This window comes from Manacus candei, unplaced genomic scaffold (genome assembly GCF_025592945.1).
Source record: "Manacus candei isolate 608988 ecotype Guabito, Panama unplaced genomic scaffold, ASM2559294v1 h1tg000044l, whole genome shotgun sequence".
Taxonomy (NCBI): Eukaryota; Metazoa; Chordata; class Aves; order Passeriformes; family Pipridae; genus Manacus; species Manacus candei.
The window spans coordinates 813,318-835,972 of record NW_026138092.1 but is presented as its reverse complement, the minus strand read 5'-3'; the positions used below and the strand labels follow the sequence as shown (position 1 = coordinate 835,972).

The 22,655-nt window shown below is 39.1% G+C and overlaps 1 long non-coding RNA gene across 1 annotated transcript in view; it reads right to left on the bottom strand.

Moving 5' to 3' along the window:
* The window catches only part of LOC127474796 (uncharacterized), a 424,738-nt gene that overhangs the window by 164,576 nt on the left and 237,507 nt on the right, over window positions 1-22,655 (bottom strand). The window contains exons 6-8 of the long non-coding RNA XR_007905981.1: window positions 7,903-8,005; window positions 1,985-2,053; window positions 317-391 (exon numbers count right to left, since the gene is read on the bottom strand). This is a non-coding gene — a long non-coding RNA (uncharacterized LOC127474796). The remainder of the gene's footprint in view (window positions 1-316; window positions 392-1,984; window positions 2,054-7,902; window positions 8,006-22,655) is intronic.

Genomic DNA, 22,655 nt, shown 5'->3' with positions numbered 1-22,655 from the left:
TGCTATAGTAGTGCTTCGAGCTGTGGAAGGGGGTAAAATGTGAACTGGCAAGCCAGCTCTTTTACCAGCTTCATACTTTTATTTTTTTTAAATCCTCTGAAAATTCCCATCTGAAAGGAAGTTAGTTAAAGGTACTGTTTAATAGTACAATGCAGATGCTTGTTTGTACTCTGCTGCTGACTCCAGCTGGAGCTCCCAGTACGACCTCCCCCGAGAGGGAGTACATTACTCAAAGCTGATATTATTGGGCAGGACTGGATGAAGCAAAGTGTCTCAACACACAGAATTCATTAGAACACAGACATTCTGGACAGACCTGTCACTTCGAAACGTGTTTGCTTGGCTGCTTCCACTTTGATGGTTCTTTGAGAGGCTCCTTCTCCAGAGTCACCTAGAAACAGTGCAGAAATAAGGGCATTTTTCAAATGACAGGTCTAAGGAACCAGAGTGCTCTAAATTAAATGGTTATATTTTTAAAACTGAATTTAGCAGCAAGGGGCTTTCTCATCCAGTTTCCTTCCATTGAACTCCCTCCATTCCAAAAGTCTAAGCCAAGAATATGCAAGGCTCTTCAGGTAGCATTAATAAAAGTCTTCATGCTGCAGATGACATATGACAGAAGGGAAACTCAGATTCAAGCCATTGTTTTAGTGCTTCAGGATGGAGTAAAATTTTGAAGTACCACTTATTTCACATACCTTACATAACAGAAGCTCCATTTCCCTCCCTAAAGACTTTAAACACCCCAGACATTCTGTTATATCCAAAGTGGTATCCAGTTACCCCATCTGGCAATTCACATGGATGTCTAAATTCTAAGTGTTTGTTTAAAATATCTAGAAATTACATGGCAAAGAATTAACTCATGAATTGTCTGGTACAACTTCATCAGCTTCAATCACGTTTCTTTAAGGTGATGAGGGAAAAAATAGGAACATGATCCAAAATTAAATGGAAGGAGTTTCCCAACAGACTTCAAGAGACCTTTGAACAAATCAAGGCAAAAAGAAAGGTTTAAAAATTGACTAAAAAGTTTAATGTCATTCTTCTGTCCCCTACTGATGAATCAGTGCCTGAAGTGAAACGTGGACCTGGAATGAAAATATACAAATAAATATATCTCCATCAGAAAATGTTTTTGATTACAACTGAAACACTTTGGGGGAACAGAACTGACCAGACAAAGGTTTCAGAAGAAAACAGGAAAGCTCTAAGATGAACAGCCTTTCACAATCCTTAACATGGGAAACCAATTCTCTTTTACCATTAAATTCACAAAGCAAGTGTAATTTTTTAAAAAATAAATCATATTACTGTTGTGCCTTCATCTGCATTGTCCCAAATTTTACAAAACAAATGTCTCCAGTTGTGTTCACACCTTGAAGGGGTGAGAGCTCAGAGTGCCCAAATCACAGGCTCTGCCTCACTGCCAGAGTGTGGGCTTGGATGCTCCATGTGGGAAATAAGGAGGGCTTTTAATTCTGGGGGCTCTTGGAGTTCAAACTTGGAGGGAATATGGGCCAACCAGCCAGAACAGGAGTATCACACCACTGTGCTAGAGGAAATGACCCTTTTGAGATTCCAACTTCATTCTAGCTCTATTTTGTACAATTTATTAGATGAAAACAGCTTTTGTACTGTATGGCTTAGCAACTTCAGTGACAGATTTAATTTCCAGTTATCTCTGCTACAACAGTAAATAAATCTCTCAAGTGACAGTGTTCCTGTATGCTTATATATTGTCCTAAAATGAAACATATTGCACCATAACTGTTTATTGGCCATTCAACTTTAATTGACCAATTTTTAAGCAGTTATCAGTTGGCTATTTTCTTTAGAGCAGATAACATTCCTGACAGTCAAACTCCTTTTCCTTCCCTGTTGTCAAGGGGTAAAATTATGTATTTGTGAAACTTTACAAAACATTTCCTCCATCACTTGAAACACGAAATAGATGCAAAAAAAAAAAAAAAAAGAACAATACCCTGTGACTGGGCAGCCTATTTCCTCTCTGAATCACCAAGGAGTTTACAGCAAATTAAGAGTGGGTATCCTGAAGAGGAAGTGGTTTTTTCATTATTTTAGTATCAAAAAAAATAAAATGAAACCCCAGGTGCCTTTTACAAACCTGCAGCATCATTTGGGAGTGCCTAAAATCCAAATACAAAAGGACTACTTATTAACAAGACAACGAAGTGAGAAATAGAAACTGAGAATTAAACTCAACTTGATATTTTCAACTCAGCCTGAATTTTACTTTTCTTTATGGCTGCCAAAACATTTCTAAGATATCTTTCATGGAATTCTGCAGTCCTACAAAATGTCACTTACTAGTTTAAATCTTTGTCACAAAGCAGAAAAAAATGTACTCTTGATATTAAAAGAAAAAAAAGTAACAGAAATAGATTTCATTTTGAATCCACTGCCAAACCCCATCTGACAAACACTTGGCCTTTGGCCAGTCCCAGTTGAGGCTGAGATGAGGATTTGTCAGGCTGGGCTAACATTACTGCAGGAATTCAATCCTTTGCTTTGGGAGCCTGGCAAGGACTCGGCACAATTCCTGGTAGAGGTGGTAACATTTTGGAGATGAGCAGCAAACTCCTGGATAATGCTCTGTGGAAATGCAGGAGATGGCAAACAAATAGTGTGTCAGCAGAGAGCCATCCTCACCAAAGCTATCAGCCAGCAGCTATCCAGTTAAATACTGAGCACAGATCTCCCGAGACATGCATGCACACACCCATTCTCAGTGCTGCTGTCTGACATTAAGTAGCAAAGACTAATAATTTAAAGTTAAATACACATTTTTCAGCCTTACCTAGACCCTGTGTGTTATGTTGTGCCTTGTAATTTTAGGAGCATGAAGCAACAGATGGTAACAAATGACATATTTTCTTTAATTGCGCCTGATCCTGAAGAATGGCACTCTTTGTGCTCCATCCCATAGCAGGAGGTTAAACAGACTGGATCTCTGAGCCCAGTGCCCAGGCACTGAAGCTGATGTATCAGCAAGACTTTTTGGATATTCTGGAGGTCAGTACTCTCCTTAGAAGGTTGACCACATCTTGGTCATGCCCAGTCACACTTTAGTGTTACTTGGAGCTTTCTTTCCTTTTCCCAGGTTCTTCTTCTCTCTCCCTTCTCCTGTGCTTCTTTCCTTTGCATCTCCTAATCCAAGGAGCACAAGGTCTTCCTAACCTACACAATCACATCTGTTGTTGTTAATTAGAGGGCACTGAGCAATCAAATATTCCAAAGTTCAAAGCATGAGAGAACAGAACGTTTGGCAGGGCTACTCCTCAGCTTGGGAACTCCTGTTTGTCCAGAAAGGACCTCTTTACTTACTCTTGCACAACCAATTGTATGTTCTTTATCCCTTGTTTCTGGACATTAAGAATAATTATGACACTGTTGTTGCAGTCAGCATCAAGATCCCTTTGCTTCAAGACAAGGACTATGAAGGTCTCAGTTCAGCCTGGTTTTTTTGTTTCTTTTTTTTGGTTTGCTTCTTTTTTTGTTTGTTTGCTTTTTCTGACAGAATTTGAAATGCATGTCAAATGTTTTATTTTACTACCATAACACAAAGAGGTTTATAATGCTGTTGTTTCACCCTATTTTGTTAATTTCCATGCATATCAAATGCAAAAGATAAGGATGCATTTGAAAGATATAAATTTGAGAAGGACACAGTCTGGATTCCGTGAGTTGCTGTACACTGACTTCCTCTACACACAACCAGTCCCAGCAAAGGTGACTGGACCTGCAGTATTCAGGCAGAACTACACACAAAACTCAAACTGAAGGAGCTCTGCAGATCAGGGACAGACCTGGTTTGAATTGTCAGCTCACAGCAGAAACAGCTGAACAGTTCTGCATCTGGAAACTGGTTGTAGTTATAAATGATATGGCTCTGGGAAACTTTTCTTGTGGTTCTTTAATCTTTTAGTTTTCAACTGAAACTTGTTTCATTAAAGTGGGGGATGACTATTCAAGGGCTGCCTTTATAATTTTTGTTACCAGTTCAGACAGAGATCTGGTTTATGTGCTTGTTTTCAGCAATGAAGGTTTATTGTATTTACTAAACCATATGTTTTTCTACAGCCTGCTTGGAATTTATGATGACATTGTTTTGGTTTAAGTTGACAACTACAGTATGTTTCAAGTTAGCTGATTTCCACTGAAAGTTGTAGCCTCTAATGAAATGAAATTTTGAAAATTTTCAGGCAATTACATTTTTCAGCACTGGTGACAGAGTTCTGTTGCAAGGATTTGTTTGGGGATTTTTTTTTGTTGTTTTTTTGTTTGTTTTGTTTTGTTGAGTCTTTTGTTTGGATGGGTTTATTTGGTTTTGTCAGTTTTTTTATTATTTTATTTTTTCTCCACAAATAGATAAAATTCTTTGAAAGGTCTTATTATTACCTTTTTGGCAAATTCATTATTTTGCAGAGGATCTAGAAATCAAGAGTTCTGTATCTGCAAATGTCCATTCCATTAACAGAAACAGCAAAAATACATATTGGGCCCAATTTACAGTATATAATAGTTGGAAAATATAATAGTTGTAAAATATAAAAGTGATTAAATATGTAATTGTGATCCTTCAAATCTTACATATTTCAACTAGAATAACAATAGCATGATAAATGCATGTTTCCCACTACAAAATCCTTTAGCATTTCCAGAATGAATGGGAAAGTTGGTATTAAAAGCCACTGTACAAAGCCTATCCTATCTCGTGTCTTTTTACTTTCAAGACTCTCATGTTTGTTAGTAACTAAATATATTATTTACTAAATAAAAGATATTCTCAAATGCTGATCTGTAATAATTTGTGTTAGTTAGTTAGGCAGTTACCAAATGAAGTTCTAGCTTAAACTCAGACTCTTCATGGATAAAGTTTAATATAAAACTAATTTTGGCTGAGGAGGTAAGAGGTAAATAAACAACCTCTGTGCTGAGAAGTCCAGTTCTTTTGTTTCTCTACAGTGATATAACTGACTAAGAACAAAGGGGGACAGATCATCTCAAATATTCAAAAGTCGTTCTCTAGAAAAGAAGCAGCAGACTAAATGTACATAAGCTAACCCAAGAATAAGTCCCAGTGGAAGAGGTTTTAAAGAAACAGCTGGAAAGGAGTGGTAAATTTTAGAAAATGTATTTTCCAGGTTACCCTCTTCCTTACATTATGTTGTATCACTTCTATTAAGATTAAACAGTTTTGTGATTCAGAAAATTCTCAAACACTTCAAAAAAAACTATTTACAAGTTCTCAAAGCTTACCCTGAATTGCCCAGTGGAGTCACTATGACCAATGTAGCTGTGAATGTCCCAAAAAGGTCTGAACACTGTGAGCTTCCCCACCTGAGCAAAAGCCAAATGGCAAAAGCCAGTTCAGCCCCTGGCAGTGGGGGTGAGTTCATCTGAACAAGAGCTACAGGAGACAAACCCCCTGAGCTGTAATCAGTGAAACAGTGCCCATGTTCAGCCACCTTCAAAGGATTACATATTAAACACAAACTTTGCTTTTCACATAACCCACTCCTAACGACTGAAGGTCCCACATTACCACCCCACACAACAACACCAGTCCTGCTCCCCACCCTGGGTCCCTCCACTGCATCCCCTCTGATTTCCCAGCCATGCATTTTTGCCACACTACCTTGGAGTGTGAGAAACCAAAGGTTCTTCGGCCTATGACCACAACCTGACATGATAGGATTCAGAAGACTTTTAAGAGCCACATAAAATGCTCTGAAAATCATTTTGGAAGATGAAGGCATTCCAAGTCTGGTTATGATTATTTTCCCACTGTAATGTTATGTGTCCATGGTAGGTATGTTACATGGAGGAGGCACAGATAGAAAATTAATTTTCATTGCTTTGCCTATGGAAAACATACCTATCTCAGTATCCAGAAAAACACTGATAAGATGGTAAAACTGTGTTTTAAATAAATTCTTCAGCAAAAATGTACTTAATATATTTTAGCTGATTACTTGTGCTGTTCATTTAAATGATGGGATATTATGAAATACACATGGATGTGCTGCACTGAGCCCACTCAATTCTTTACAAACATTTAAAACTTTATTAGCTGATAGAGTAGGAGAGATTTCTTTTGATTTTTCTTTCTGCTATTTTCATATGTTGAACATATGGTATATGTCTCTCAAGCCCAGCTGACAGTGGAAATCAATAAAGCCTCCTTCCACTTAGGCTGCAGCATCATTTGTGAATAGCTTTAACTGCACTTTTATTAATTCCAATGCTATGATCAGCTTCTCATCAATAAAGAACAAGTCACAAGATTCATAAATTCCACGTGTCATAATCTATTATTGGGCAGAGTTGTACAATATTTAATTTTCTGTCTTTCTTCCAGGCTTGTGTATTCTGTCACATTCGCAGAAACCAGTTCAGAAAGTGAACTGGAACTTTTTTTTAAACTGTTTTTGACCTTTTGTCAGAATGATTTCAGTGCAGTGTGTCATATACAACAATTTATAATTATGCAATCCCCAGAAGTGTCAATTGGTTTAATGTACCAACAAGTTACCCAATTTAAAAGTGGATTTACTTTTCTAACTATGAAGTTACATCAGTGTAAAAGTGAGTATGAGCTTAACAGCTTTCCAACTTCAGCAGGATGCCATTTTTGCAAGGTGCCTCCTCTAAGTTTACTCTCCCTCCCTTGAATTTTGATTTCCTAATCCAAGCTTCGGCAGAAAACATAGTTATCAGATAATTATTTTATAATTATACAAAGTTACTTAAAGGTTAGAGATAAAAAAAAAAGTACAACATTTCTCACAGGGGCTGTAAATACTCAAGTTTGCATTTCAGTGCACGTGTTTGCAACCTGACCAGCACTCCTCACCAAATTCCTCTCTGCAACAACCACCTCTAAAAGCTGAACGTGTTAGATTATTATATTTACTGCAACAAGACCATTCTTTCCCAAATAAATGTTTTATGTTGGTCAGGTCTGAAGGTCTAGATTCACTTTATTATCTGTATTTTGTCTTTATGTGTCTTTCACTCCTCTTTGCAGCCATCAAAGCCCAGCACACTGCCCTGCATCCCAGCTCCCCTGGGAACCTCCCTCTGCCTTCACTAAACTCTGATCCTGCCCCCCTGCCTGCATTTACAGCCTTCACCTCAGGGGGAAAAATCTTCTGTCCCTGCACATAACTCTGATAGATGAAAAAAACCTTGGACACCTCTTATTTCAGCGTATGGTTCAAACACTCCTTTCCCCCTCCCATGGAAGTTGAGGTGGTACCTGATGGCACTGCCAGGCAACCCCCCCAGCCCATGCCTTCCCTCCCCCCCACCAGGATGCCAGTGCCCACCCGGGTCCCTGAACACTGTCCCAGGCAAGCTTTGCTTGGGCTGATTCTGGTTTTGCTACAGCTGGGAAGATTATGCAACTGTTTCACATTTTAGTTCTATTTTAAATTTTCAAGATCAAAGTCGAGTTCTAGGAACTGTCCAGTGATTCTACAGCCTCTTGGGGAGGACTTCGTGGTGATTCAGAACACCCACTAGGTTCCAACTTGGAACAAGATAATATGGCCAAGACTTCAATTGTTAATAAAATGCAATGTTACTTAAAAATATTGCATTTTTTAGACAACTTTCTGCTAGAACAATGTTGTATGCTATTAGTCAATTAATTAATGAAGTTTTATTTCACGTTTCATGTTTTATAATCTTCACCAATCCTCACACATGCATTTAAAAAAAAATAAATAAAACAAATTCACAACACTGTCACTTTGCACCAAAAACCTCCTGAGGAGTATAACAACCAATTGCATATATCCAGAACATGAAGGTGATTAAAATGTTAAATTCAGTCAACTGGCAAGCACTATTAAAGGAAGTTAGACAACTTACATATTTTCATGCAATCCCTGAATGCAGAAATGGCTGGGACTCCTTGATAATTCCTCCTCTCAATTTTTAGAATTTCATTGCACTGGATCACAGAACATAATCACTGAAAAAGAAAATTTCATATACCCTGTTTTAAAACTTGAGGTTTCACTCCACTCCATTTCACTTTAAAGTAATATAGTTTGGTCTTCTAAGAACTGCCAGGTGTTTTGTACTTGGAAGTTCCATCTTCTACTATTCCTGTAATCAACAGTACCAGGCACTTCACAGCAGAACTGACATTTTATACAAAGCAAAACATTCCTCTCCACACTCTTTTAGGGTACAGGGGGTTGACGACAACAATGCAGAAAAATCTCTTCCTCTTTGATTTTTGATTTACCAGCTTTCTAAAGAAAACTTTATGACCTACTACATCATCTTGGATATGAACTTATCTCTAGACCAACATCAATAAATAAGCAATATGATTTCTCCAGATTTCCTAAAAATGGGAAAGTCCAAAGCCCTCATTTTCTGCACAGCTGATAACAAAGGACAAATGCAGAAGCTGTAAGAGGAAGCCAACCCTTCCTGTCCAGCTTTGATGAGACTCTGCCATGTCCCTCAGCCTGGGACAGCTCCTGCCAGGAGATACTTCAGCAAATATTACACAAAACCAGCCTGGGCTTCATGGGAAGCATCACATCTGATGCTGGGTCACAATAAATATTTCTTGAGGGGGTCTGTCATTTTTAAATAGATGATATTATTTATTGTTAAAAATACAACACTGCATTCAGAAAAGGTCCTGCAAATCAAGCACTTGGCTTCCACTCAGACTGCATTAACAAACTGCATCTGACCTGAGGCAGGACATTCAGCCTGGGGTTGTGTCCAGCTGTTTGCAGACACGAACCTGACAGAGCACAGAGTCTCCTCAGACTCTCCCCTGCTCAGAAAGGGGATTTAAAGGCATTGTTTATTTATTTGTTTAATAAATAAGTACTACCCATGAAGAAAGGCTGGCAGGGGGCACAGCTGCTACATCACCATCGTTCATGTGTCTTCTACAGAACCTGGGACTTCTGCAAAGACATCCACCTATAGTCTAGTCAAAAAAGGACAGAAAATGATAATATATAATTCAGGACACTGCTCCTTGCTACATTTCAAGATTAAGCCTTTGATAATACTTTGTGTATTATTTGGGTTTGCCTCTAGATTTAGTGATGGTCATCTTTGACACAACTTCTGCTTACAATTCAGAGCAATGTAAGGTCAGAATAATGAGAAAAAGAACTGAAGATGAGGAATGTTCCTAAATCCTGAATCCAGAACAACTCGGAGGACAAGGAGCAAGGATTTGGTGTAAGTTTCAAGAGCAGTAAACCCTTTAATATAGGGACTATATAGTTCATATTATCCCCAGGGAAAAGCTGACATAAGGGCACAAATACCATTGATTTCCATCTATCCTACAAGATTTAAAATACATTCTGACAACATGTAAAAGGTGCATGAAACACATTTTGTTTGTAGGTCAGCTGCTTTGGCCTAGAGCAATTTGTTCCTATTTCCTAAGTTCATATGCATTGCTGGCTAGTTAATAATGAAAAATAGTCTACTCTTTAATATTTTACTATAACTACACATACACACACACAACCAAAAAAGAACCTGGAAATAAAAGTCATTTAACCTCCAAGAAAGGCATTATTGCAATACGTCAAATAAAAGGTGAATCTGTTATTAAGAATACATCAAATTACACTCAAATGATCACAACTAGATGATCCATGTGTTTTTCTAAAAGAAAACTAACTTCAAATAAACAGGAGCCTTTACTATCTGATATAAAATTATCACTTTGCCACATCTTTTCTTTCACCCTCAAAAAAGAAAAGAAAAATCAAAAATAAGTTCTTGAATAACTAGAAATCCAACCAAATATTCCATATTTGGAAGAAGGTGTAATGAAAGTCATATAGAATGTGTGATTTATTTTTGGAAACCAATATAGGCCATAATAAAATTATTTTAAATCATCTCTTTAGCCTCATTTTAAAACAGAGTTCAACAAAGGATCTCACTGCAGGTTCACCTACATTAAGCAATCTGACAAAATCACACCTTTCACCATAATAAAAAAATAATCCTGCTTCATATCATTCAGTCATTCTGTCCATATTCATCAAAAACACAGAATGTAATTTTCTTTTATCTAGAACATGAGGAGCATGGTAAGACCACAAGCTGAATAGATCCTGAAATGTTATTCTAGCAGGCTGTAGGAAGTTTATAAGTTCAGCATTGCTGTTAAACACAGAGCAGTGCTCTGGTTTTTCTCAGGACTCCACACACCAAACTGCTGTGTCACAACTTGGGCAGATTGCTGCTGCTGAAAGTCTGTGTTTTTGAAGGCATTTCTGGCCCTGAAGAAGTGACCCTTTGTCACCTTCAACTCATCAGCTGCTCTCTCCTCTGACATCCCAAAAGACAGTTCAGCTCTTTGAAAGCACTTCTCACAAACGCTGCCCTGTGGTGCAGCCTTTGGATGCCATCGCTCCGATCCCTTCCCAGCTCTCTGAGTAGGGCAGTTCCCAGCCCCTTCCACAGGGTTGATGGGCACGGGGAGGGCAGTGCCAGCCTTCCACCCAGCCAGCCAGCCTGCCAGCAGTGCCTGCACCCAGCCCCTGGGTGCTGGTAAAGGGGCTGCATTGCTCAGGCAGTTCATCTCGGATTTTCATTTCAGCAAAACATCCCAGTTCTTGGATGTCAAGGGAGCCTTCAGACCTCGAGCCTTCTCTGTGTTCCAGTCCAGCAGAATCCCCTCCTCAGCAGTGAACACTTTCACACACTACATTCCCATTTCCCAACACTCTCAGGGCAGCAGAGCCAAACTCCTGAGCTGGGATGAATTACACAGCTCTGGCTGGGGCCAGTGGAGCAGAATAATCTCTGTTGGAGAGAGCAGCTTCAATTTTTGGAATCCATCTTTCTCAGACTGAAGTAATCTCTGAGAAGTAAATGCAAACCCTCATTAAAGCATGCCCACACATGAAAATGTTAATTGTAGGCACTGGGATTAACACAGTGGTCCTGATATAAATATTTTAAGTCAGTGAAGAAGGTGTAGAACAGCTCTGAAAATATCAGCCAATGTGAGAAGCAGAGAAGATGAGGAGGGTCAAGATCGTATCAAGGGCTCTAACTTGGGAACTCCAGTGATAACCTTCAGGGTACTCACGTGAACCAAGTGTTCCTCTGACAACCCTTTAATAAATTAAAAAAGAAATACAACCTGTTTTCATTTTGTTAGTCTGATTCTACTTCGGACCTTGAGCAGGCATTTATCTGACATGTGCCTGAAACTTAACAAAAACAAAATAATTTTTAAAAAAATTCTTTAAGAAACTCTATTAATAGAGACCCCTTTACCTCAGGACAAAACAAACAGCAACAAAAAAGTAATGCAACATGGATAGCTTTAAATTTCTTCAAGGCAATTTGGCATTGCCATATAACATGTTATAAAATTCAGAGACATGGTTGATACAAGAACACACAAGAATTTTATATGAACATACTTCAAGGGAAAAAGCATTTAACAACTGGGTATACATTTTCAGGTTTCACGGAATGGATTATTTTGGATTATTTTAATCAAAATTAACATGGACATTCTTGGTCTGTTTCTCCTCCTCCCTCACTTTTACACTGACATGACTCAGTTCAATGGAGTTATTTCTGATTTACAGTACAGTGTGTGAGAAGGATCAGACCCCCAGACTTTAATGTACCTACCAGCACAATATAAATAAACAATCTTCACTGTGGATCAGAAACCTTTAAAACACACAGGGAGCTTGGTACCAGAATAGCAGAATCATATCTTTGGAGTGTGGGAGGGGTTTGATATTTTTATTCTTAAAAAAAAAAAAAAAAAAAGAAAGAAAAAGAAAACAAACTGAAACGGCAACAACAAAACCCAAACTTCTACAATGTTCTACATAGCTGTAATAACCTTCCTGGATTACTTCTTGGTATGCAATTTTAATATCCTTCTCTCTTTGACAAGGTCAGGTCTGCTTTGTCTTTTAGGCAGCTCAGAAGATTCAAGTTATAGCTAATTGCTTTGATTATTTGTTCTCTAACCTCTAATTCCCCATGACCTTTTCCAAGCCCATTTTCAATTTAATGAGCCAAACCAGTAAAGCTTATACTGGACTTTCGATGAGAGCTGCCAGAATGTCTTGGCAAATTAAGTGTTCCACATAGGAGGCTGCTTTCAGACCAAATGAAACCACAGAGTTAATTTTGTTATTTTTCTTTTAAGGTGTATCACTTGTCTGTATAGAACCATCGATTTTCACAAAACAAACAAACAAAACCCATTTATTTTTCTATACTACCCATACAGGCAGGGTGGGTATATTAAATGTGTGTGTATGTTGGTCTGAACCCAAAATTTAATCTTTTTCTTATCCACTTCTGTATTTGATTAAGCTACACTGACTTACACAACAAGTCCACTAGAGTGAATACTGTACTTGAGATGGAAACATCCCTCCAGAGCACAAACAATTCTGAGAAAAAAAACATGGATCAACAAGCCCTGAATTTTTCTCTTAAACTAAGCCATCAGTACCTATCATGAGCATAATAGAGAACTGGTAAAACAAAAGAAGTATAACCGTGTGTGGGTTTGATTTAGACTTGATTATTATTACAATTATTATAAATGGTACAAGCTCACTTTTTAACCAAACAAGAACTAAAGCTCCCTTGGCACAGCCTGCTCCAGTTCTGATGGTGGGATGAGGTGCTGACTTGTTTCAGGAGAGCTGTTTTCTGTTTGGCTTTGGAAGATGTACATTTGCATGTGTTTTTATAAAATTGTCTCTCTGAAGTAAATCCCATCAACTAAATTGTCTAGAATAAGGACTGGTTGGGATACACAAAATGATGGGAGGAAAACAAGGGAAGGAAAAAGAGTATTCCAAGAAGCTGCTGATGCCTTCTGGTTGGGATTGGGTATCCTACAGTCACTTCAGTGCCTCTGCACCAGCCCCCAGCTCTTGCTTTCCCTGTCACAGCCCAGAGACACGTCTGCCAAGGCCCCTCCAGCTCACATCTCATTTATCTTGTGTTGGCAAGAGGGCAAAAAGACCAGCTGAGGTTTGTTGTTGTGTTTCCTGTTTGGATGGGTTTTTAATCCCCTATTTAACTGTCAGAAAATAGGTCTGCAATAAGGTCCTCTCCCCCACTCCTAAGGAATCACTGCACCAAACTGTAAGCATACACTTAGGTCAAATTTGAGTATTTTACTACAAAATACTACAACCACGTGGTCATTAGAAGCTTCTGTACTTAACAAAGGTGAATACTAGCAAGAGTACCTTGTCTCCATGAACTCCTCAGTGTGATGCCACCCTTTACAAACTGTAGGTACTATCCAGCAAGTTCCTGAAGAGATTTCTGAGTTTTGGTTCAGTACTGTTTTTTATTTTGTTTTCAGTCTTTTTAAGATTGTTACTATTAAATTGGATATTTAAAGATTATATTGCTTTACAGCAACCTTATAGCTAAACTTATAGTGAATAAAGTTCAAAATAAAAACTGAAACTTGGTGCTTTAGTGAATATGAGTCAGACTTATGTATTTGAAGTTAAGCCTAGACACTGATTTTTTTTCAATTTTCTATTTAAGTGAGATATTGAAACTGTATTTAATTCTGTGGCACATTGTTAATCAAGATAAGGAAGTATCAGTGTATATCCAGAGTAGTTAATGTCAGACTATAATTGGAATGAAAGGCAACTTGATATCTGAGATTGTACAGTATCAAAGGACAGAAAGGTAGAAAAACCTCACAAAGGTGACCTCTGGGCCACTAAAAGGAAAGTGCCAGAGATGCCCTTCTCCTTACACAGAAAGAAAGACACAAGTTCACTCTTGAGAAAGGTGGAAAGGGATGAAGATGAAGTGTTCAAACTCCTGGAAACAATTAACATTGTAAGAAGTGCATTAAACTGCAGCTGTGACAGAAAACTTCTTCTTTTCATTCACATTCTTTACTATGTGATTTTTCTTATCAATGAATCCTGAGAGTGGTGGTTACCATTCTTGAGGTGGTTACAGAAAGCTGTGGGAAGGCAAAGGATACAAAGCCCATCAGCCCAGGGACTGTTGTCAGGACACAGCCCCGTCCCCTGTGCCTGCCCCAGGGAAGGGAAAACACCAAAGGGAACAGGTACAACCACCTTTCCTCCTCTGATGCTGTTCAGGCAGCAGCAGAGGGAATAAAGTGCCTGTAGGATGTAGTGAGGGTTCCTGTGGCTGGCTGGCAAGGCTGCAGCACAGGGCTCTTACCCTGAAGGGGCTGAAAATATTTGACATCAACAGCTTGATCTGCTGGGGTTGTGCCAGCAGGTCGGCATCTCTTTAGCTCAGCGTGTCAAACTGAAGGAAATAGGGAAAGCAACATGGGACAAACGTTTTGACCTCCCAGCACTGTGTACAGTGATGAGATACTGCCAGTGTTATCATTTTCCCTGCTAACACTTGCCAGGAGCAATTCCTTCTGCTGGGCTTAGGACTGCTCCTGTTTATGTGCATGTTCTGCTATGCACTGCCAGAGAAAGTTGTTAATACTAACTGTTTGTTTCTAAATATTCCATCTATTCCGTTCAGAAGTGGACAAATCACTCAGTCAACTGAAATAACTGTCTTTTCAGATCAGATAAATGATATGTAAACTTAAAAGATTTTTTTTTTTAAGTCGGAAGTCATTTTGTAAAGACCTTGAAATACAAAAATCGCCAAGGAAACAATGACTCCAGTGCATTGTTCAGACATGAAAGTCACAACACAGCTTCCTTACCAATACTCAACACAAAACTATCTGACAGTGCACATCTTCAAGGGTCAGAGATCCATACTTATCAAGAGATTCTCCTTGTTCTTGTATTGCTAGCAATGGTCCCAGGCCTGCTGCACAGTGAAATACTGTACTGAAATACACCCCCCACCCCTCCTGTCAGTACAAGGGATTTTACAAATCTCAGTGTAAATCTCAGATTTTATACAGGATTAGCATACAAAGATATTATAATATGCATAGCAGTAATCATTGACTGTGAGTACACAGTTAAAAAATAATAACACTCAGCTATTTTAAATACTTGTATGTATGTATGGCAGAAGAGTCTTGGTGTCACAGTTGTACCATGGCATAGGAAATCCAGAAAAAAACAAATAAATTTAGGAATTTTGGGAAAGAATAGCGGTTTTCTTGTACTTCCTGATTAAATATGTTATTTTCTAAACTCTTCTTATATCAGATGTTATTCTATTATGTAGCTAGAGCACCATAAACAATGTGGTAAGTTCAGAAATCTGAATCTGTTAATGGAAGAAGTGTATGGGACATTTACATCTCCTTTGGAGAACGATATTGGAAGAGTAGCACTACTGAATATTAATAAAAATATGGTGCTCAGTTTTCTAAATACATATACTGAGGTGGTTCTACTGTTAATTCCAGTGTGAAAGAAGTTGTTACTTATGAGCCTACAGCCACACACCCACTACTACCAACAGTCTGCAAGAGACAGGAATTTATATTTAATTTGAGGTTTATTCCTGCCTAAATTAATCGTGAAAAGAGAACAGCCAACGCATCATTTGTGGTTTTCTGGCATTAAAGCTGTCATAGAGCTTGTCCCAGATCAGAAAACCCCACAGTGTAAGTGAAGCCCTGAGTCACACACCCTCATCAGCACCCAATGCTGAAAGCCCACTGAATGAAAACCCCTCCCCTGGACCATGAAGTCCCCTCTGGAAGCACCAAAGCAAGGAATTCCTTTGGGAATGAAGACTTGAAGGCCAGTGTTAACAGTTATCTTTCTCAAATAAGAATCAGGGAATTAGACCTTGTATTTGCAGCCAATAATTGAACCTCTTCCAATGCAGAAGAACCTTATCCCACTTTCTGACAGTGAAACAATGCATTTTCCTAATTTTACTGCCACAGTGAATATTTCTATGTCCTGATAATATGAAATACGATTTTTCTTCCCGAAGAGGAGAGAGCTATTTTTGCTATTTACCATGGGTTTAGGTTGACATATTTTATTTACATGTTGTTTCTCCCCATCTGAGGTTTCATACTGATGGTCCTTTGAGGAAGTTAAGTACCCCAAAGCACTACCTCTTTCAGTGTTTTGTTGAATTTGAATTAAGTTTCCCTGTAGTAAGTTACAAAATTGTTCAAAATTGACTCTAGGCATCCTAAGAACCCTAAAGCTTCTAAGGGAGTTGTTTAAAACTAAAAACTGAATATTTCCTGAAGGAAAACTACATGTCAGATTTATATTATAATGTGTTATTGTGTTTTTGTTCTAATTGGGTTTGAAGCCAAAATGCTGTTGTTTTGCAAATGCTCCTGTTATTATTATTTCCACACCGAAACCCAAACAACAAAAGAGCACAACAGAAACCAGCACCAGAACAAGAGAGATTCTGACAATTTTTCCATCCATCACCCATATTATTTAATCATACAGTTTCATGTTACAGAGGAGTAAGAATTTTGAATATTTATGTTGGAGCACAATGACAGGTTATATTTTATACAAATGAAGTAAAATTACCTTGAGTGTCTAAGAGGAAAATAGTTTATCTGGAAAATTTTAGCTTAGCTTCAAGAATTAGATGAGAGTACGAAAAAGTAAATAATATCTGCCAATACAGGATATATGGTTATCAGAACAGTGAAAACAAACAAATATTAGATGCCTAACTGCACTGTTTCTTTAGTCATAGAAATTTCTTGAGAAACAGATTTTTTTAACAATAGAAGCTCTTTCATCTTTGAGATTTAATCCTTTGAGACAGGAAGATGACCCAGCAATTACTTTATTTTGCTTTATAATTTTGTAAAACTTTTGCCTTTATAAATTATGTCTGGTTGCCATATACTCCAGGTATGTCTACACACATAAATGAAACTGTGACAGGTAATGGCAACTTCCCCAAATCAAACAAAAAGCAAAAGCCCCACCCAAACCCCCCCCAGTCATCCTCCATCTTTTAAAGTAACACTATCAATACTCAGAAAGTGACATTTTAAAATACTGAAATATTTTATGAAATACATGAAAAGGTCCCCACATTGAAGGGCACCCGAGCTGATGTGAAAAACTGAGAGTTAATGCCCTGGATTGTCAAGATGGCCCAACCTGCTGGACTAAGAGAGCTCTCCTGGCCCCAGGACTGTGTGCACGTGCAGCTGTGACAGGATGGGATGAGGAGCTGCAGCTCAACACTCCTGACCTGCCTCTGGGGAAGTCCTCCCACTGAGGGATGTTCCACAGCAGAGCCAGCTCCTTCCCTCCCATGATGTGTTCTCTGAGCTCCGGGTGTCTCCACAAGCCTGAGAAGGTGCCAGTGGGGGCACAGTGAGCCCCTGCCATGCTTGGTTACCCTGAGATCCAGCACACACCTCAGACCCCAAACATGGGAACAAGCAGAAAAATCACTGCACTCAAAACCCCAATGGGAAACTGTTCACATTCCTGAAACAAACATTTAAATTGCAGTTTACTGAGCAGATTAAAATTCTGTTCTCTCAGTGTCTACACGTTTCTGCACTACAGGAAACAGATGGCCTTTGACATCAACCAACCTCTGCAAAGAAAAAGGAAGGGAGTTCAAACACAAGTCAAGTCAAAGAGTTTTCAGGTTGCCTGTTCATACAGAAATCCTTTAAAAGCTTACATCTCAACCCAGTCTACACAGAAGGAATATCTACCCCAAATTCACTTGCATTTTAATGCTCAGCAGGAAAATAACAGAAGGTGGTCAAGTACCAGTTTTACCACAGTTCTAATGTACTTCAACTGTACAGAAAAGGCTCCATTAGAGGAGCCCAGTTCTGGTGCCCAGCCATGCAGACCAGTTACTGCACAGCACAGCTAAAGAATCCATGGAAGAGGTAATTGAGAACATCTCTAATCCACGTTATATCTCACAGGAACAGCATTTCAAATCACTACATGGTGGCTAGCACAGATCCTGAATATGCTGATTCCACGGGCTACCAGTATTTTCACACAGTTAAGATCATTCAGGATGCTTTCATTTTCATTTTAACATCAGACAGACTTCATTAGGTACGGAAAAAAGTTTCAACTATAAGATTTGTTCATGTTATATAAACTATACACAGTAGTGGGCAGGTTGTATGATGTGATGGTACCAGTATAAAAGGCCTACAAGCAAGCCAACATGCTTCAGGCATTAATCAGTTATCAGTGGGTGACAGAGTTCATTGATAATTACATCTGTTATCAACTGATAACCCATATTAGAAACAGGTGATGGGTTAAAAAAAATCATATATATATATATATATATGTGAAATAAAATACCTCTGTCTAATCTGATGCCTTCTATAAAATGCTTGTTATTTCACTGAATTACCACAAAATTTTTCTTTCCTTTTCACTAAAGCACAATTTCTAAGGATGTTTCCCTTAATTGAAGTACAAAAGTACTTTTCCCATTTAGAAGCTAAGCACAATAGGAAGAAGGAAGTTTACATGCTTGAGATTTCAAGCAAGGATCAAGACATTGTTCCTCACTGTGACTCATAACCAGGAATTCAGAGCTGATTCCTGTTAGGTTGCACATCTGACTCATGTCCTCTCACAAGGTTTGCTGCAGAAGATATTCTGAAAGATGTAAGACAATAATTCTCAAATATACCAAGAGACTTGTAAAACTGAGCCATTTCAGTCTCCTGGAAATGACTAATGAGAACTGTTGCAGCCATTATTTGCAAATATTTACTCTCCAAGGCACAAGGCCATAATTACCAAGGTTTTAGCAATGCCAGCACTGGGTAGGTACATTTCCCAAACATTTTGGACCTATTCATATAATGTGGCACAAAGAAAAGACAAGCCACTACTGCTGCCTACAAGTATATAGATATATATAGGCATTTACCATATTTTAATTAACTTAAAAATCACTTTGAACTTCTAAGAAGGACCAAACTACTTTTTTTTACCCACTCTTTTGTTGTTGTTGTTTTTCATTTGGTTTTTTTGAGGTTTATGGGGTTTTGTTGTTTTTTTGTTTTGGGGGGTTTTTTGTGTTGGTTTTTTTTTGTGTGTGTGTGGTTTTTTTGTTTGTTTGTTTGTTTGTTTGTTTTTAATCTTCATTAGCACAAACTCAAAACTTATTCTGGAAGGTAGAATAGAAAGCAAACTGTTCATTAAGCAGACAAGAGAGACTCTCCCATCACAGCCTGCCCATGAACACCTTTGACATATGAGAGAGAGCACTTCCCAGACCAGTCTCATTTCTGTCTCCTGAAGACTGGATCTATCAATCCTTCTAGTGCTTTCTGGCCTCTCTGTGTATGTGCCCCTGTCCAGGACAGGCTGGCCTGGCATTTCAGTCAAACCCACTTGGGAGCCCCTTCTTTCCTTTTCCACATCTCCTTCACTGCTTCCTGTATGAAGGATGCAGGTCAGTCAGGTAGCCCTGGTCCCATGAGCTACCTGTCTCATATAAAAACTACTGGATCAGGATTCCCCTGGGACATGTGCTGCAAACTCCTGGAAGTGAAAAAGATACTCTGCCCTAAAGAGCATACAGCCTTCCAGCACACACACACAGCAAAGGCACTGGGAGGAACAAAGTCCAATGGCAATGCAAGAGGGAGAGTAGCTGAGGCAAACTAAAACCCTGGATAGGTGTTCTGTCCATGAAAAAATCTGAATTATACTTTCTAGTTACACTTCACAGTCTTCCAAAAAAGCTCCCCTTCTCTTTGCTTCTATATAAAGTGAATATTTGCTCTTGGGACCTACCACAAGAAGCAAAACATGGAACAAACTACAGAAAGGGTGATGATCACACAGAGAGCAGCAGATCCACATCTCTGTAAAAAACTGCAGAAACAGTCCCACTGCTTTTCATTTAGCTGTGCTTAGAAAGTTTCTCTGGGAAACAGAACTCATCTCTCACAGCTTTAACCCCTTCTTTAACTCTCCCCATTTTCAGTCCCTTCATAACGAAACTTCAGTTCTGTAGATCACAATCCAGCATCCTTTCTTTGCTCTTAGTGGCATTTGTGCTTGGAGAGTCATCCCAGACTACATGAAAATATTTCCTCCATAACACAACCACAGTCAGTGAACACAGTTAAACAAAACTTCTTGTAGGAACTCTGCCCACTTTCAACAAGATTACACGAGGCTGTTCTTTTCATAACCACAATGTGGGCTGAGAAAATAATTTTTTTTTCTTATGAAATTTAACCTTTGGTTCCTAACAGTCAATGAGGCAAGACATAAATTTCAAATCAAGTCATACCAGAAGAGAAAGCATTTATAGTAATATTTTAACATTGCTTGTGATATGACCAATCCTGTTAACTGCCCCCTGGCAGTCCCAGCACCGGGCCCCCTTCCCAGGATGGCTCCAGCAGCCCAAGGGAGCTCCTGCACCCCCACAGGGTTTCTTTGCCAAAGATTCCCCAGAGAAACTGTTTGTCCTGCTCAGGGGAGAGTTTTTGTCATCCCTTCCTCCCTTCAGGTCACTGGACACCTGGGCCACGAAGTCCTTCGTGCTTTGTGCTGGTTTGTACTCAGAGGTCAAACCAATTGATTAAAAAGGCAACCAGCAAGTCCACATAATGTGGTTCCAGGGTGGCCCCACAGTCTCCACGTGCACCTCATTACACCTAATTGCATGGAAGTGAACTGTAATTCCCTGCTAATGTAAAACAGAGAGAGGATGGAGTTCCTCACACAAAGTGCAGGCAGGTAGGGAATTTCCAGCATGCTTTGTGTCCCACAAATTACAGCAGAGTTAAGAGAAAGCTGCATATTACTGATGAAATGAAAGGACACTAATTGGTAAATCAGGCTGGAGAGACAAAGGCTTAATATCTAAGTGCAATGCAATTTTTGCTGGCATTGCAGGGATGTGCATATATTAGAGATCCATAGGTTTGCTAGAATACTATTCAAATAATTTCAAATCTGTTTGAGGCCTCATCCCACTCCCCAGTCTTCATACTACTGAAAAACCCCAAATATTTCTGCATATAGAATATGCAGGAATAGAGTCATCCTCTGCTTAAAACTCCTCTGTGCGTTATACAATGGCACCTTTATTGCCAGCTGTTTGTGAAACCTTGTGTTCCTGAAGATGGTTTTCTCCAGATCAGGAGAAACAAAACAAAACCAAACAAAATCCCAAACCAAAGCGAGCAAACAAAAACATCAAACCAGTAGGCAACTCCTGAAAAACAAACTGGAAGAGAAGTACAGGCATTGCAAAGTTAAACCCAGAATGTCCCCTTTGGACAGCACAGATGTTTACTTCAGCTAATATCTGAATAGTGTTACATGTTTCAGATCAGGTCTCTATAACTTAAGCTCTTCCTGTTTCTGACCTATTCAGCCTTACTTTGCAGGTCCAACAGAAGCAGAACGATCTAAAAGATAATGAAGAATGGTTCAAAAATCAAATGCCATCACATATGCTAATTTTATGTACGACTGACAAGCTCAACCACCCAGAAATTTTAACCAATCTAGCTGAATATTCATAACTTAGTTCCTGACTGTACTGCTTAGTAAAAGTGCATTTCATTTGACCACTTTGTGAGACCCCAAATCATGGAGTGGGACTGTGCTGTGCTGGGTGGCACGAGGAGAAAACCAGTCACTTCCCAGGGACTGCAAAACAAACCATCAGGCTGGACAGAACCTGGGGATGTCAGCAGAGAGTGCACAGGGAAACCAGAATGGACAGAACACAGGGGTGTCACCAGAAACAGTGACAGGGAAACCAGAATGGACAGAACACAGGGGTGTCAGCAGAGAGTGCACAGGGAAACCAGAATGGACAGAACACAGGGGTGTCACCAGAAACAGTGACTGGGAAACCAGAAACAAGAAATGCAGCATGCCCAGAACATCCCCAGCCTGACACTTCTTCTCATTTCTTTCAGAGGCATTACAACAAGGGAGAGTTTTAAGGGCTTCAATTTAATGAGGTCATCTTTTAAACATTTACAGCAACTTTTCAAGTGTGGGGTCAACACAGAAGAAAGCACAGAAGTGCTTGTTTGAAAATCTAATAGGTGGGCAATGAAGGTATAATGGAAGGCAGGAGCTGACAATGCAGCAGAGGGGGAGGACAGACTAAAATGCTCTCCTAACATACAATAGAGAGATGGGCTTTGCTGCAGCATTCACTTGGACATGATGAACTTGTCAAGGCCAGAAAAAAACACTATTATGTCAATTGAGACATGAGATGTTAAGAGCTTTAACAAGAGTTCTAAACGTTTCACTGTCAATCCAAACAATCATCTCAGAGATGTTACTCAAAAAAGAACTCCAAGAGTAGGATGAAACTCAGCTAGGAAGAGATCTGAGGGGATTATGATGAATCTGGGCCTCCACAAGAGGCAAGATGGCAGAAAATGAAAGCAAAGAGGGGAAGGGCTCAGGCAGGGGAAAAATGTCTGAGAAAGTGCTCTGCTTTAGTCATGTACAGCTGGATCAGACAATTCCATTAATTTAGAGGCAACAGTAATCAGAAACAAGGATTATATTATGAAAACATAAAAAAAGTCCAGAGGTGACATCCTTGCTTAGATCCCAGACTCAGCAGTTTGGACATGGTAGCTGAAACAAAGTTTGTACACAAGATTACTGTACTTTTTCACTTAATAATTT